The sequence below is a fragment of the Phyllobates terribilis genome, unplaced genomic scaffold, assembly GCF_046119375.1.
Source record: "Phyllobates terribilis strain yellow unplaced genomic scaffold, ASM4611937v1 Scaffold_11__3_contigs__length_659146591, whole genome shotgun sequence".
Taxonomy (NCBI): Eukaryota; Metazoa; Chordata; class Amphibia; order Anura; family Dendrobatidae; genus Phyllobates; species Phyllobates terribilis.
Window position 1 is genome coordinate 457,443,446 of NW_027362771.1, and position 16,217 is coordinate 457,459,662.

Genomic DNA, 16,217 nt, shown 5'->3' on the forward strand with positions numbered 1-16,217 from the left:
TGAGTAATGCATTTCAAGGGAGTGTTATCAATTGCAATCACAGAAATAGGTGATGACAAAGGTTTGGATTTCAATTTAAGGTTTTCCAAAAACCCTTTATCAATCACATTAAGTGTTGAACCACAATCCACAAATACCTGAAATTCAATCAAATTTTCCTGCAAAGTAGTACTCCAAGAAATAAATACTCCTGCAGAGCGTAAACAAGCTATACGGGAGTAACTTTTTTTCTTCTTTACTTAAACGAAGCTCACAATTAGTGTTGAGTATTCCGATACTGAAATATCGGGTATCGGCCGATATTCGCGGTATCGGAATTCCGATACTTAATTCCGATACTTTTACAATATCGAATACCGGAATCGGAAGTTCCCATAATGCCTGCGCTCTGCAGTGTCTCTGAAGGATGACAAGCTGGATGGCAGCGCTCAGCTGCGATCCAGCCTGTCATCAGAATGCCATCCCAGCGTGAGAGAATTCTCCTGATTGTTTAAAAGCCGGCGGGCGGTAAAAAGCCGCCGACTTTTAAACAATCACACAGCCCCATACTGCTTCCCCGCAGCCTCCCACCCCGATCCTCCGCTCCCCTCGCCACCTCCCATCCCGATCGTAAGTTAGGACCGGGCGGGGAGCGCAGCACCAAGGAGCGGGGAGCGAAGGACCCGGGCGGGGAAGCCGGCAGTGAAAAGACTTCACCGCCGGCTTTCCCGTTCTGTGCTGCGCTTTCCCGCCGGTTATTTCAAATGAACAGCTGAGGTATCAGGTGATGCCGATCAGCTGTTCATTTGAAGTAGCCACGGTGCCCTCGGAGGGTTCATGTGAGTTCATGCTTGTCTGCATTGCATGAACTCACATGAACTTTCCCACGGCCGCACAGGTCAGCCTCACCTCCCAGACCCGTCATGATTAGTGTGTGTGTGGGTGTCTGTGCGATGTGTGCGGGTGTGCGCGGTGTCTGTGCGATGTCTGCGGGTGTGCACGGTGTCTGTGCGATGTCTGCGAGTGTGTACGGGTGTGCGCGATGTCTGCCGGTGTCTGCGTGCAGGCAGACATAGGCCGATGTGACACTACTACTCCCATCGGCCTATGTCTGTCCCCCGTCCACTCGTGCCAGCAGGATCGGCTCGATGGGAGCAGTAGTTCCCATCAGCCTGATCCAGCTATTTAAACTGCCCCATGGTCCCCAATAAATGTTAAATACATGTCATTGGTGGCCAGTGGTTACCTACAATAAATTAGTTTATACATTACCTGTTCCCGCCGATCGCCACCTAAAATAAAGTAAAAAATAAAAAACTACACCTATACTCACCTAGACACCTAATTCCCCGAAGCCACCGATCTCCTGTAATAAAATCTAAAATAATAAACCACAACCTTATCCTTACCCCTCCGTAGTAGTCCACGAGTGTCCCACGAAGATCTCCAGTTTAGAGCAGCCACATAGAACGTGACCGCTCTGAACCGCTGCCGCCGCTAGAATAATGGGGCCGTAAAGCAGCCCCGTCATTGCATAAGCGGGTTCGTCGGAGCTCAGGCAGCGCTGCTCCGGTTAGCTGCTTTACGGCCCCGCTGTACCGTGAGAAATTCCCACGGTACAGCAGTGCCGTAAAGGAGGTCTCTGGAGCTGCGCTGCCTGAATGCACTCCGGTGACCTCAGTCAGTGGCTCCCGCTGCCGGGAGCGGACGTGTTCCCGGCAGTGTGAGCTTACAGCAGCCATGCACAGCTGTCACCATCTCCAGATGTGACAGCTGTGCATGGGAGATCAGCGCAGGAACGTGGACAGGTAACTATTTTTTTTTTAGTAAACTAAGAATTAAATAAAATGGTGTGTTTTATTTCAAATAAATTATTTTTTTCTGGGTGTAGTGTGTTTTTTCTTTTTAACACTTTGTAGGTTAGTAATGGGGGTGTCTTATAGACGCCCATCATTACTAACCTGGGCTTCATGGCAGCTGGCGCTGACATCAACCCCACCACTATTACCCCACTGCCACCGCACCAGAGCAGCGTGGAAGAGCGAGACTAAGTGCCAGAATTGGCGCATCCTATGGATGCGCCATTTCTGGGGCGGTTGACGGCTGGTGTTTCTAGCCTGGGAGGGGGCCAATATTCATGGCACCCTTCCTGGGCTATTAATATCAGCCCCCAGCTGTCTGCCTAGCCTTTGCTAGCTATTAAATTAGGGGGGACCCCATGTCATTTTTTTGGGGGGGTCCCCCATTTTAATAGCTAGTAAAGGCTAGGTATTCCGCTGGGGGCTGATATTAGTGGCCTGGGAAGCTCCGTGGGTATTACCCCCTTCCCAGGCTTCAAACATCTGCCCCAGCTGTCTGCTTAACCTCCTCTAGAGCCTAAAATTACGAGAAACCCTACGCCAATTTTATTTTTAATAAATCCTTTATTTTAACACTAAATGACACTTGAGGGGTTAATAAAGATGCAGTACCTAAATTATTATTTATTTTTTAATTAATTTTTCCCAAAAATTTTGACGTGGGCTTTGCCATATTTTTGTATGCCAGCCAGGTACAGCAGGCAGGAACGGGCTGCCCCCAACTCCCAGCTGCCTATTTGTACCTGGCCGGACACAACAATATAGGGAAGCCCTTTTTTTCTTTATTATTTCATGAAATAATTTAAAAAAAATTTGACGTGGGGCTTCGCACTATATTTGTGTCCAGCCAGGTACAGCAGGCAGGAACGGGCTGCCCCCAACCACGAGCTGCCTATTTGTACCTGGCCGGACACAACAATATAGGGAAGCCCTTTTTTTTTAAATTATTTCATGAAATAATTAAAAAAAATTGACGTGGGGCTTCGCCTTGTTTTTGTGTCCAGCAAGGTACAACTAGGCAGCTGGGGGCTGGAATTCGCAGCGCAGGGAGTCCCAAGCTTTCTGGGCCACCCGCGCTGCAAATTGCAATCCGCAGCCACCCCGGAAAATGGCGCGTTCATAGAAGCGCCATCTTCTGGCGCTGTACCCAACTCATCCAGGGCCCTGGTGCAGTGGCTCACTGGGTAATAAAGGGGTTAGGGCCAGCTTGGTATTATCAGCTGGCCCTAAGCCCGAAATTCATGGGGTCACGCCAATATTAGACATGACCACCATGAATTTCTAGTAAAGTATTTTAAAAAAACACAACACCCAGAAAAAAGTCCTTTAATTGAAATAAACACACAATTCTTTATTGTTCTAAATTAAACCATACTTACCGTCATGCCCATTCCAGCTGAAGCCAACGATCTCCTGCAATAAAAGAAAAATAATAAAGCAACATCATCCTTACCTTTCCATGGTTCCCAGGACAGCTCCAGCTCTGCTACATCGAGATGACAGGCTGGACCGCAGCAGAACGCTGCCATCCAGCCTGTCATCCCGCAGACACTGAGAAGCGCAGGCATGCTTGCACTCCTCAGTGTCTCGCTGTGACAGCATAAAGATGAGCCGAGGTCATGTCCAATGAACTCGGCTCACCTCATGCACGTCACTGACAGCGTGGGAAAATTCTCCTGCACTCAGCGCTTCAGCGTGAGAATTTTCCCACGCTGTCAGTGACGTGCATGAGGTCAGCTGAGTTCATTGGACATGAACTCACCTCATGCACGTCATTGACAGCGTGGGAAAATTCTCACGCTGAAGCGCTGAGTTCAGGAGAATTCTCCCACGCTGTCAGTGACGTGCATGAGGTGAGTTCATGTCCAATGAACTCAGCTGACCTCATGCACGTCACTGACAGCGTGGGAGAATTCTCACGCTGAAGCGCTGAGTGCAGGAGAATTTTCCCACGCTGTCAGTGACATGCATGAGGTCAGCTGAGTTCATTGGACATGAACTCACCTCATGCACGTCACTGACAGCGTGGGAAAATTCTCACGCTGAAGCGCTGAGTGCAGGAGAATTTTCCCACGCTGTCAGTGACGTGCATGAGGTGAGCCGAGTTCATTGGACATGACCTCGGCTCATCTGGATGCCGTCACAGAGAGACACTGAGGAGCGCAAGCATGCCTGCGCTTCTCAGTGTCTGTGGGATGACCGGCTGGATGGCAGCGTTCTGCTGCGGTCCAGCCTGTCATCTCGATGTAGCAGAGCTGAAGCTGTCGTGGGAACCATGGAAAGGTAAGGATGAGGTTGCTTTATTATTTTTCTTTTATTGCAGGAGATCGTTGGCTTCAGATGGAATGGGCGTGACGGTAAGTATGGTTTAATTTAGAACAATAAAGAATTGTGTGTTTATTTCAATTAAAGGACTTTATTCTGCGTGTTTGTGTTTTTTTTTAACTTTGACTATGGGGTTAGTAATGGGGGTGTCTTATAGACGCCTCTTCATTACTAACCTGGTCTTGATGTCAGCTGGCATTATAAGCTGACATCAACCCCAGCCCTATTACCTCACTGCCACCGCTACAGGGCAGTGGGAAGAGCGAGGCTAAGTGCCAGAATTGGCACATCCTATGGATGCGCCATTTCTGGGGCGGCTGACAGCTGGTGTTTCTAGCCTGGGAGGGGGCCAATATTCATGGCACCCTTCCTGGGCTATTAATATCAGCCCCCAGCTGTCTGCCTAGCCTTTGCTAGCTATTAAATTAGGGAGGACCCCACGTCATTTTTTTGGGGGGGTCCACCAATTTAGTAGCTAGTAAAGGCAAGGTATTCCGCTGGGGGCTGATATTAGTAGCCTGGGAAGCTCCGTGGGTATTACCCCCTTCCCAGGCTTCAAACATCTGCCCCAGCTGTCTGCTTAACCTCCGCTAGAGCCTAAAATTAAGGGGAACCCTACGCTAATTTATTTTTAAATAAATCCTTTATTTTAACACTAAATGACAAGTACAGTAATCAACACTGTCACTGTACTTCATATATATGTGACTGGCATGTTTCTATCTATCTAATCTTTGTGTGATTCTCTATTCCTTCTCTTCTAAATTGTCGGGTACCACTGCTGAATTGCCGGCCGGCTTTTTTAAAGAGACGGTGCATGAAAACACTATTATTTTTTTTTATAAATCCTTTACACTAAATGACAAGTACATTAATCAACACTGTCACTGTACTTCATATATATGTGACTGACATGTTTCTATCTTTCTAATCTATGTGTGATGCTCTATTCTTTCTGTTGTAAATTGTCGGGTACCGCTGCTGAATTGCCGGCCGGCTTTTTAAAAGAGACGGTGCATGAAAACACTATTATTTTTTTAAATAAATCCTTTACACTAAATGACAAGTACAGTAATCAACACTGTCACTGTACTTCATATATATGTGACTGACATGTTTCTATCTATCTAATCTATGTGTGAAGCTCTATTCTTTCTGTTGAAAATTGTCGGGTACCGGTGTATGCCACTGATGAATTGCCGGCTTTTCGCGTAATACATTCTACATTATTCTTAATTGTTTTACTTCATGTAGAATTAACCTACAAGGAAAGAAAGGGTTTATTTTCATTCCGATGTTTGTGTTCCATTGACTTGCATTGGTTTCCGGTATCGGAATCGGCGATATCCGATACTTTTTGGGTATCGGTCCCATCCAATCCGATACGATATTTCCTGATATCGGAAGGTATCGCTCAACACTACTCACAATACTTAATCAAATGGTCAGCTTTACCACAATAAAGACTCAATCCCTCAGTGAACCTCCGATCTCTTTCCTGAGAGGGGAGCGACTTCGCCCCAACCTCAATCGGTTCTCCGCCGTCAGAGCAGATTTTCTGGGGACTAGTACCTGGCATTACAGGAGTCTTTACCTCATTCTGTCTAAATCTCAGTATCCTATCCACAGGAACAGCTAATTGCATGGCATCCTGCAGAGTCTCAGGTGCTTGGAATGCAATTAGCAAATCCTTAACCCTTTCACTCGGACCAGCAAGAAATAGACATTTCAGAGCTGGATCATTCCATTTAACTTCTGAGGCCCATCTTCTGAAGTGTTTGCAATAATTTTCAACATCACCTGACACCTGATTCAAACGCCTGAGTTCTGCCTCAGCAGATGAGATTCGATCAGGATCGTCATATAATAGCCCTATAGCAGAAAAAAATTCTTCACAGACCTTAAACATGGATCATTAGGTTGGAGATAAAAGGCCCACCCCTGTGGTTCTTTGCGCAAAAGTGACATAATAAAACCAATGCGCTGTGATTCATTCCCAGAGGACCTTGGTCTCAAATGAAAATATAACAAGCATTTTTAAAGAAAAAAAAATCTTGCTGTTTACCATTAAAAACATCAGGCAGTCCTACATTGGGTTCCACAAAATGCGCTTCAGAACAGCTACTCACGTGTTGCTGGAACTTGGCTACCTCCAGAGACAATCCCTGCAGGCGTTGAGCCAAATCCTGGATGGAAACCATACTGATCCCCAAATTTCTTTCCTTTTACTTTTTCTGGGCTGGACTTACTGTTATGATCTGCAACATGTACTAAGGAAAGATGAGGGAAAACTGTCCCTACAGTAAAACTAAGCTGAATCCCTGTGATGTAGCGGGCTGCCTGTTCCTAGCGAACAGACCCGCTTTAGTCCTCAGCTAGTCTGAACGAAGACCTATAGCATAAGGGGAGGGGTCCCTAAAAAGAACTAAGGACTGGGACAAAAATGAGACACCTCCTAAACAGAGAAGTTGTTGCAGAACACAAAAAGACAAACAGACAAAAAAGTGCTAGAGGTCCCAGAAGGACAAAGCGAACTGACAGAGAAGGGCACAGAAGCACCTGGCTAGAGAAACAGTCAAACACTGAAATCCAGCACAGCCAAAAGGGCGGAGCTGGAATATAAAGGCAGATGGTCACGTGACCGCAAAACACAAGATGGAAAAAACAAACAGGAGGGTTCTAACAATTCATTATTACAATATATGGTAGCCGGAATGTGTTGTATTTTAAAGACATTTATTGAGTCAACCCATATTTTGTGATGGAACAACTCTGTGTACTGTAATAGGAAGAAGCATTATAATTACATACCACTTAGAGTAAATTTATTATACAGGGTGGGCCATTTATATGGATACACCTAAATTAAATGGGAGTGGTTGGTGATATCAGCTTCCTGTTTGTGGCACATTAGTATATGGGAGGGGGAAAACTTTTCCAGATGGGTGGTGGTGACCATGGTGGCCATTTTGAAGTTGGCCATTTTAGATCCAACTTTATTTTTTTCAATGGGAAGAGGATCATGTGACACATCAAACTTATTGAAAATTCCATAAGAAAAACAATGGTGTGCTTGATTTTAATGTAACTTTATTCTTTCATGAGTTTTTTACAAGTTGATACCACTTATAAAATGTGCTTAAAGTGCTGGCCATTGTGTTGGATTGTCAATGCAACCCTCTTCTCCCACTCTTGACACACTGATAGCAACACCGCAGAAGAAATGCTAGCACAGGCTTCCAGTATACGTTGTTTCAGATGCTGCACATCTCGTATCTTGATGGTATGGTGTGGTATATGGGGTACAAAGATAGTGGGGCCATTCTTCATCAACAGAAACCTCAATGCCACTGGATATCTGAAATTGCTACATGATGATGTGTTGCCCTCTTTAGGCACTGAAGATGGCACGTTCCCGGAGTTCTTCCAACAAGATGGTGCACCACCACGTTATGGGTGTCAGGTCCGAGCATTCCTATGTAGCACGGGTACTTTAGATGCAGCGACACAGAAACACAGAGCAGCCAATACAGGGTTAATAAACAGGGGAAGTTTATAATAACAGGGTAAATCTTCATGCAGGGAGTATCAGGGGAAAATATGGGGGAAAACATGGGAAGTAGTAGGTAAAAAGTCTTTAACTGACACTTAGCTGACTCTTTTCCTCCACAAGGCAGTTGCCAGCTGAGGCCGGTGTTGATTTCTTCAGGCGTCCCCGCCCAAACAATTCTCCGTCTTCTGGCGGCAGCGGGCGGTCTCCAGTTTTACTCGCTGAGCCCCTAGTCCATAACATGGCACGTCACGTGCCCGGCTTCACTGACTCTGCGTCTCTTCTCTAGTCGACTTGACTCCTTCGGTACACTGCACTCGGCTCTTGCTCCCAGTCCTGGAGCCAGGAGCCTGGACCTTCTCACACTGCTCTGCTGAGCAGGGCCCAGCTCCGCTTTCCTGTGCAAACGTCCTCTTCTCTTCCTCTCTCTACCCACGCCACCAGTCTCTCGGTCACCTGACCTCCCAGCTCCCACTCTGGACATGCCCCCAGCTTCCCAGTCACCTGACTCCTGAGCGCGCAGTCTGTCTTCCCCCTACAACCAGAGTCACGGCCCCAGCAGTTCCGGTTCAACCGATGGTGTTCCCTCGCCGCCTGCGCTGGTGACTGCAGGTAATCGAGTGTTGGGGCTCAGAGGTAGAATCAACAACTCTTCTTCGTTCACATCATGGCTTGGGGCAACTGTGACAGGACTCTCTCTAGAAGCAGGTGATTCTTCTCCATCCTTGTCATCTTTAGACAGACAGGGTCACAGCATACTATGATGAACCACTCTGGTAGGGGCTTCTTCAGCCCCCTCTGATTGAACTGCATACACAGGTCCTTCCGTGCCAATCCTGCGCTTCACTTGGTGCGGGGTCCGTTCCCACCACCTACTCAATTTGCCCCGGGGCCGCCTGTCCCGAATCAACACCCGCTCCCCGGGCCTCAGAGCTGTCCCTCGAAGAGGCAATGTCTCATGATGTTTGAGCTCCTGAAACTTTTGTTGTACCAACCGTCGGAGGGTCTGCAGTCGATGCCGATGTTCCCGGACCCAGGAAGACACCCCCGTCCGTGGGTAGTCCTCCTCGGGGTCCAGCTCTAACTCGGTAATCTTTCGCCCGAACAGCAAGGTATGAGGAGTGAACCCCGTCGTACTATTTACTCGGTTGTTGTAGACCCACACCAGCTCGGCCACAAACTCAGGCCACCGTACCTTCCGATCTTCCTCCAACGTGCGGAGCATTTGGATCAGTGTCCGATTAAAGCGTTCACAGGCCCCATTTCCTTGAGGGTGGTAAGGAGTAGTCCGTGACTTCTCAATCTTGTTCAACCGGTGCAGCTCTTCCATCACCCGGCCTTGGAAGCAGGCGCCTTGATCGGAATGAATCCTCTTTGGGCAGCCGTACACCCGAATGAAGTCTCGGCAGATGGCCTGCGCAGCAGACTCGGCGGTCTGGAATCTGGTCGGGGTCACTACCGCAAACTTTGTGAAGTGGTCTGTCATTACCAGGCAATATTCATACCCGAGATGCGCCGGTCCAACAGTCAAATAGTCAATCATCAGCACCTCCAAGGGGGCAGAAGTCACAATAGTTTGTATGGGGACCCGCTGCTCCGGGGGCTTAACCAGCTCACAGCTCCGACATCTTCGACAAGTATCTTCTATTGTTGCTTGCAGTCGGGGATGATACACCAGCCTCTGCAACCACTGAAACGTCTTCTCTGGTCCAAAGTGAGCCCCTCGTTCATGAGCCTCCTTAGCCACTACTCCGACCAACTTCTCTGGGATCACCACTTGCCAGGTGGTCCCGAACTCTCGCAGTAGCTGCACCCGTCGGTACAGCAGCCCGTCTCGCAAACACAGTCTTTCCCATTGTCCCAGCATCTTCAGTGCTCCCGGGGACAGGGTACTCCTCTCTTCTTGACTGGGGACTTGCCGCAAAGCCACCCATTGACATAATTGAGCAACTTCTCTGTCAGTCTGTTGAAGTCGGATCCAGTCGTCTCTTGGCTGTCCTAGCACTTGTTCTTCCGACGTCTCTCCGATCAGTCCCTGCGCCGTGGCCAGCGGTCCCACAAAACTTCGGAAGCTAGGGGTCTCATCCGCCTCCAAATCTTCATCGCGGTCATGATTAGCCCATTTGTATGTCACTCTGGAGAGGGCGTCAGTGTGAGTATTCTCTGCCTTAGGCCGTAGGCGAGCTTATACCGGTACCTGGCCATGCGGGCCACCCACCGCTGCTCCAGGGCCCCCAATTTCGCATTCTCCAGGTGGGCAAGCTGGTTGTTATCTGTTCTCACCAGTACTTTGGACCCAGACAAATACTCTGCAAACTTCTCGGTCATTGCCCAAACCAGAGCCAGCAACTCTAATTATGCAGGTGAAGTTCTTCACGAATTTTCGGTAGTACCCGGCAAGTCCGAGGAAGGCCTGAACGTCCTTCACTGTCTTCGGGGTAGGCCACTCCTGTACGGCGGCCACCTTTTCCTGGGTGGGCCTGACTCCTTCACCGGACACAGTATGACCGAGATATTCGATCTGTTTGCGGAACAGGTGGCACTTCTGGGGCTTCACCTTTAGACCATGACTCTGTAGGTGACTCAGTACTTGCTCCAGTCGCTGGAGGTGCTCCTCGAAGGTGGCAGCATAGAAAATTATGTCGTCAAGGTAAATCCGTGTTGCCTCGAAGTTTAAATCGCCCAGGCACCTCTCCATCAGACGCTGGAACGTCCCGGGGGCGTTAGTCAGGCCAAAGGGCATCCGATTGAACTCAAACAGTCCCATGGGTAATATGAACGCCGTCTTCGCACGGTCATGTTCGGCCACGGGCACCTGCCAGTACCCACTGGCCAGATCCAAGGAGGAGAAGTATCTTGCCTTCCCTAAGGCCGACAGGGACTCTTCGATTCGGGGTAGTGGGTAAGAGTCCCATACTGTACAGGCATTCAGTCATCTACAGTCCACACAGAACCGCAGTATCCCATCTTTCTTCCGGACTAGGACAATCGGGGCTGCCCACGGACTCTGACTCTCCCGTATCACACCATTCTGTAACATATGGGCTAGCATCTCCTTAACCTCTTTATACATTTGGGGAGGTATCTGCTGGTATCTCTCCCGCACTGGGGCAGCGCTCCCCATGGGAATCTCGTGGGTAATGGCTTCGGTGCAACCAAAATCATCTTCATGGCGAGCAAAGACTTCCTGGTACCGCTCCAGCACCTCTTCAACCTGCTGCACCTGTCGAGGTGTAAGTCCCGTCAATTCATCCCGCATTCGTTCTAGGATTCTTCGTCCCCCCTTCGCACTAGCCCGGTGGGATTCTGGCAGTACGGTGACCGCCAGAGTCCAGGGGTCTCCTCATACAGCGGACAACTGTACCACATCAGGTCGCACCAACTTCTCTGGCATTCCCAGAATCTGGGCTATTTCCGCCCTGGGAGGGAGTGTGAGATCATCTTCGCCCAGATTAACACACCGCACTATAACATTGCCACCCCAAACAGTGGCCAGTGTCCGAGCCACCAAGAGTACAGGGGGTACTTTGTCCATCGATGTTGGTTCTATGTGAACTTCGACCCCCTCAAGAGGTGTGCAGGCCTGCGCGGATAACGTGAGAACAGTTTGTCCGGGCGGTAAGGTGATCATCGTATTTGCTGGCACTATTATTTTCTCCAGGATCTTCCCTTCACTCGACGTCTCCTGAGCCAGGGCAACTCGGATTAGTTGTTGAAAGACCCTCCTTTGGGGGGTTCGCGGGTCCCACTGGTCTAGAGGAATCTCCTTTGGCTCACTAATTAGGATTTGCCCGATCTCTTTCAGCACATTCATTCCGGGGGTCCACTTCTGGTTCCCCCTGCGACCAGGACGACTCCCTTTTTTCCCACATCTTTTCCACACACTCGGATCTTCATCTATACCACCCCTGTGTCTGGGATAAGTAATTGATAAGCTGCCGTGAGTCTAATTACTGGTCCCCATTCAGGCTGCGCTATCTCTGGAGATCGCTGTTGAAAGTAGGCTTCTGTCATCGTAGTCACCTGGGATCCCATGTCAATCAGGCAGTGAACAGCCCAACCGCTTATTTCGGCCCAGACAGTCGGGCTGGTGGAAACCAGGTCCTTGGGACTTCCTCTTTTTCTTTCCCCTTCCTCAGGCTCCGGGCTGTTTCCCCCAAACACGGAGCCCGCTAGTTTAATGGCTGCCGCGACATGGGCCGCCCTTGGCTAGCACAGCCCCTGGCGTAATGTCCTGTGCCTCCACACTTCCAGCAGGTCGTGTCTCTGTCTGTGTAGGGCTGCCTCACTCCCCTATGGAACTCTCCTGCAGGGGGGGTCCTGAATTCTATTCTCTCCATAACTGGAGCAATCGATCTGGGTATCTCTGGTGTCGGGGCAGGGGTCTTCTTGAGACTGGACCATTCATCCCGCATCTCCTGTTTCTCCTTTCGCATCTCTCGAGCCCATTCCGGTTCAGCTGCAGGCAGGGTGGGTACCTCGTTACTCCGGACCATCCCTGCCAGGGCCGTCACCTCCATCTCCTGCTCTCTCACACGTGCCTCCGCCCCCAGTTCTAAAAAAGTCATACGTAGGTTGGCGCGCAGGCGCTCCCGCAAGGCCTGCTTCAGCTGCACATCCCTGAGGCCTGCCACAAACTGGTCCCTTAAGATCATGTCAGGGGGGCCCATTCCCAAATTCCCCATGTCGTCTTTTCTAGTGATATAGGCATGCACCCTCTGTAAGGCATTAACATACTGCGTCACAGTCTCCCCCTCCTGCTGCACTTGGTGAAACAGCTGTATCCTCAGCTCTCCTACATTGGTGGGATCCCCATGCATCTCCTCCAGTATCCGCGCCACTTTTTCTACAGTATCCCGGTCATGGGGAGGGTGGTACATCACAGATTGTCAGGCCTCGTCGTCCAGGGCCAGTAAGGCTATTTCAACTTGCATAGCTGGGGTCATCGGGTGCATACGTAACATACTCCTAACTCTCTCAATCCAGTCCCACAGCATCATATTGTCCCCGATGAACTTTGTGAGATTGCTGAGCATGGCCCCCAGCGGCAAGCTAGATTTAGCGGCTCCCAGGATGGACTGCCCTGCAGTATCTGTGTCTAACGACTGCATCCTGCCGACTACGCCAAATGTAACACGGGTACTTTAGATGTAGCGACACAGAAACACAGAGCAGCCAATACAGGGTTAATAAACAGGGGAAGTTTATAATAACAGGGTAAATCTCCACGCAGGGAGTATCAGGGGAAAATATGGGGGAAAACAAGGGAAGTAGCAGGTAAAAGTCTTTAACTGACAGTTCACAGTTTAACTAGATGTAGCAGAGTCAAACCGATTGTAAACTACAGTTTTTACACTTAGCTGACTCTTTTCCTCCACAAGGCAGTTGCCAGCTGAGGCCGGTGTTGATTTCTTCAGGCGTCCCCGCCCAAACTATGCTCTGTCTTCTGGCGGCAGCGGGCGGTCTCCGGTTTTACCCGCTGTGCCCCTAGTCCATAATACGGCACCTCACATGTCCGGCTCCACCGACTCTGCGTCTCTTCTCTAGTCGGCTTGACTCCTCCAGTCCACTGCACTCGGCTCTTGCTCCCAGTCCTGGAGCCAGGAGCCTGGACCCTCTCACACTGCTCTGCTGAGCAAGACCCAGCCCCGCTTTCCCGCGCAAACGTCGTCATCTCTTCCTCTCTCTACCCACGCCACCAGTCTCTCAGTCACCTGACCTCCCAGGTCCAGAGGCATGACCCCAGCAGTTCCGGATCCCTTGCTCTGAATGTACTTACACCCCGGTCTTCCCCCTTACACCTACATGAACAGTTTCCTGGAAAGTGGATTGGTCGTCGTGGGCCAGTTGAATGGCCACCAAGGTCTCCCGATCTGACCCCCTTAGACTTTTATCTTTGGGGTCATCTGAAGGCAATTGTCTATGCTGTGAAGATACGAGATGTGCAGCATCTGAAACAACGGATACTGGAAGCCTGTGCTAGCATTTCTTCTGCGGTATTGCTATCAGTGTGTCCAGAGTAGGAGAAGAGGGTTGCATTGACAATCCAACACAATGGGCAGCACTTTGAACACATTTTATAAGTGGTTATAAACTTATAAAAAACTCATGAAAGAATAAAGTTACGTTAAAACCAAACACACTATTGTTTTCCTTATGAAATTCTCAATAAGTTTGATGTGTCACATGACCCTCTTTCCATTGAAAAAAATAAAGTTGGATCCAAAATGGCCAACTTCAAAATGGCCACCATGGTCACCACCCATCTGTAAAAGTTTTCCCCCTCCCATATATTAATGTGCCACAAACAGGAAGTTGATATTACCAACCATTCCCATTTAATTTAGGTGAATGGCCCACCCTGTATATGAAGGATGAATTAAAATGCACATTTAACCCCTTCATTGCCATTCTATTGGTATATAGGATATTGGCATTTCAGGAATGTCTGGGGTGTTGACGCTAAGCTACAGAATGGCTTCTTTCTCAGCAGTTGAATCTAGACTCTCAGACTCTCAGCATATTTGAGCTCAACAGGTGTACAGAACAGAATAGGAGATTATAGAGCTGATAGTGATATGGAGTACAAAGCCTTTGAACTGCTGCAGCACGGAGTGACTGTCTTCAAAGACTGGAGGCATTAGCATCGTGATTTCAAAGATCCATACTAAAGGAAATCTGAATTCAAATAGCGCTCTGTTTGCATTGATGTGAGGAGAGAACAGCTCATTTGATTAATAACGGAGTAGGCGAGCCCGGTTTGATTCTTGTGTCACCTCCTTGTGACTTTGGACAAGTCATTATGTCTGCGAGCTTCAGGCATTGAAAATTACATCATAAGATGCATGACACAGAAGAGCAAAGGGCTTGAAAAAAATGTTTTCTTGGTGCCGAGAGCAGTCTTACTGTTTATTACAAAGGTTTCACTGAGTCATAGTTCTTGACTTTGGCCAAAAAGATGTTGATAAGATATGTTTGTAGAACTTTATATAAGAATATTTATTTGATTGAGGTTATGGTACAAGCAGTATCCATTTATAAAGAAGCAACCTATTGTTAAGTTATGTGTGAATTAAGCCATAATTATTTGTTCATAACAGCAAGTGATGGGTTCTGAAATGAAATAGGTTTTTCGTTCATTGGACCTTCAGAGCCCATTATTGCACCAGAAACTGGACCCACTTAAGGACCCTTTTATTGGATAACTAGAGAGAGGTTCTTTGGTGGACTATATTCTTATACAATTATAGAGATATCGTCAGGATCGGCTGGCAGTCTAATGTTTATTTGGGCCTCCAGACTCTACCCCAACAGATAATGTTGGGGGAGAGAAGGCTTGTTGGATTTCCAATGGCCGATCCTTTTCTTCTCCGCAAGATAATCTTTTGTTTGACAGCGGCTCTCATAGAAAATACAAGAGCACTTTGCAGAGCCAAGCGTCGAATGATTGTTCAGTAGACAGCTATTTAATGTGTCTAGCGGCCTTTAGAGTACAGATTGTACAGATTTCAGAAGACTGTTTTTTAAAATATATATCTTTGCAGAATCCTGGTGTTTAATATTTTTTTCTATTATTTTACTAATTGTAACCTTATAATTGATGTGGAATCTGTGGATGATTAGAATTGGTATTTAAAAGACCAAAGGCCATCTTTTTTACATGCTGTTTTTCACAGATAGAACACGTACCCTTCTCTAGTCTATGGTTATATTCACATGTCGTGTTCTTTTGCAGACTGTATCCGAAAAAAAAAAATCACAGGGACGTCCGTTTTTTTTAAGTCTATGGGTCTGTGAAAATCACGGACAGCGCACATTGTCATTCGTGTGCAGTCCGTATGCTGTCCATTATTACCATTGTGATGCATAGGAAAAACTTTGTCATTTATTTATTTTATGAAACACTGATGGTAAAAACAGACACTGACCAAACACTGATGAAACTCAGATCAAAAATACTGAAGACACTTGAACCGTTTTTTAGTAGCTACATGAAAAATCATGGACTGAATGAGGCCTTAGGGTATGTGCCCACGATGCAGAATTGAAGCAGAAAATTTTTGCAGCGTTTCTGTATGTTCTTGGCATTAAAAACGCTTGCGGATTTTACAAGCGTTTTTGATACGTTTTTGCAGCGTTTTTACATGCGGATTTGACTTGCATTTTTCAAATGCATTGGGACCTCAAATACGCATGCAGAAATGCACAAATAACGGACACTCTGCGGATTTTTCCACAAGGAAAATCCGCTGCGCAAAATTCCGCAGCATGGGCACAGAACATGCAGATTTTCATTGGGGATCATGGGGCACGGATTACCAAGCGTTTTGAAAGCGTTTACGCTGTGGAAATTCCGCATCAAAAATGCTTGAAAAACGCATAGTGGGCACACAGCCTTATAAAGGTTTTCAATGTATTTTAACACAGTAGACATCAAAGAACAATATTCAGACTTAGGCTTAGATGTGATGAGACTTAGAGGTAGTCTGTCATCATGGTAATGA

The 16,217-nt window shown here is 47.9% G+C and overlaps 1 protein-coding gene across 2 annotated transcripts in view; it reads left to right on the forward strand.

Annotated features, from left to right (window-relative positions):
- ST8SIA2 (ST8 alpha-N-acetyl-neuraminide alpha-2,8-sialyltransferase 2) overlaps positions 1-16,217 on the forward strand; it is a 532,431-nt gene that overhangs the window by 357,303 nt on the left and 158,911 nt on the right. The window lies entirely within an intron of this gene.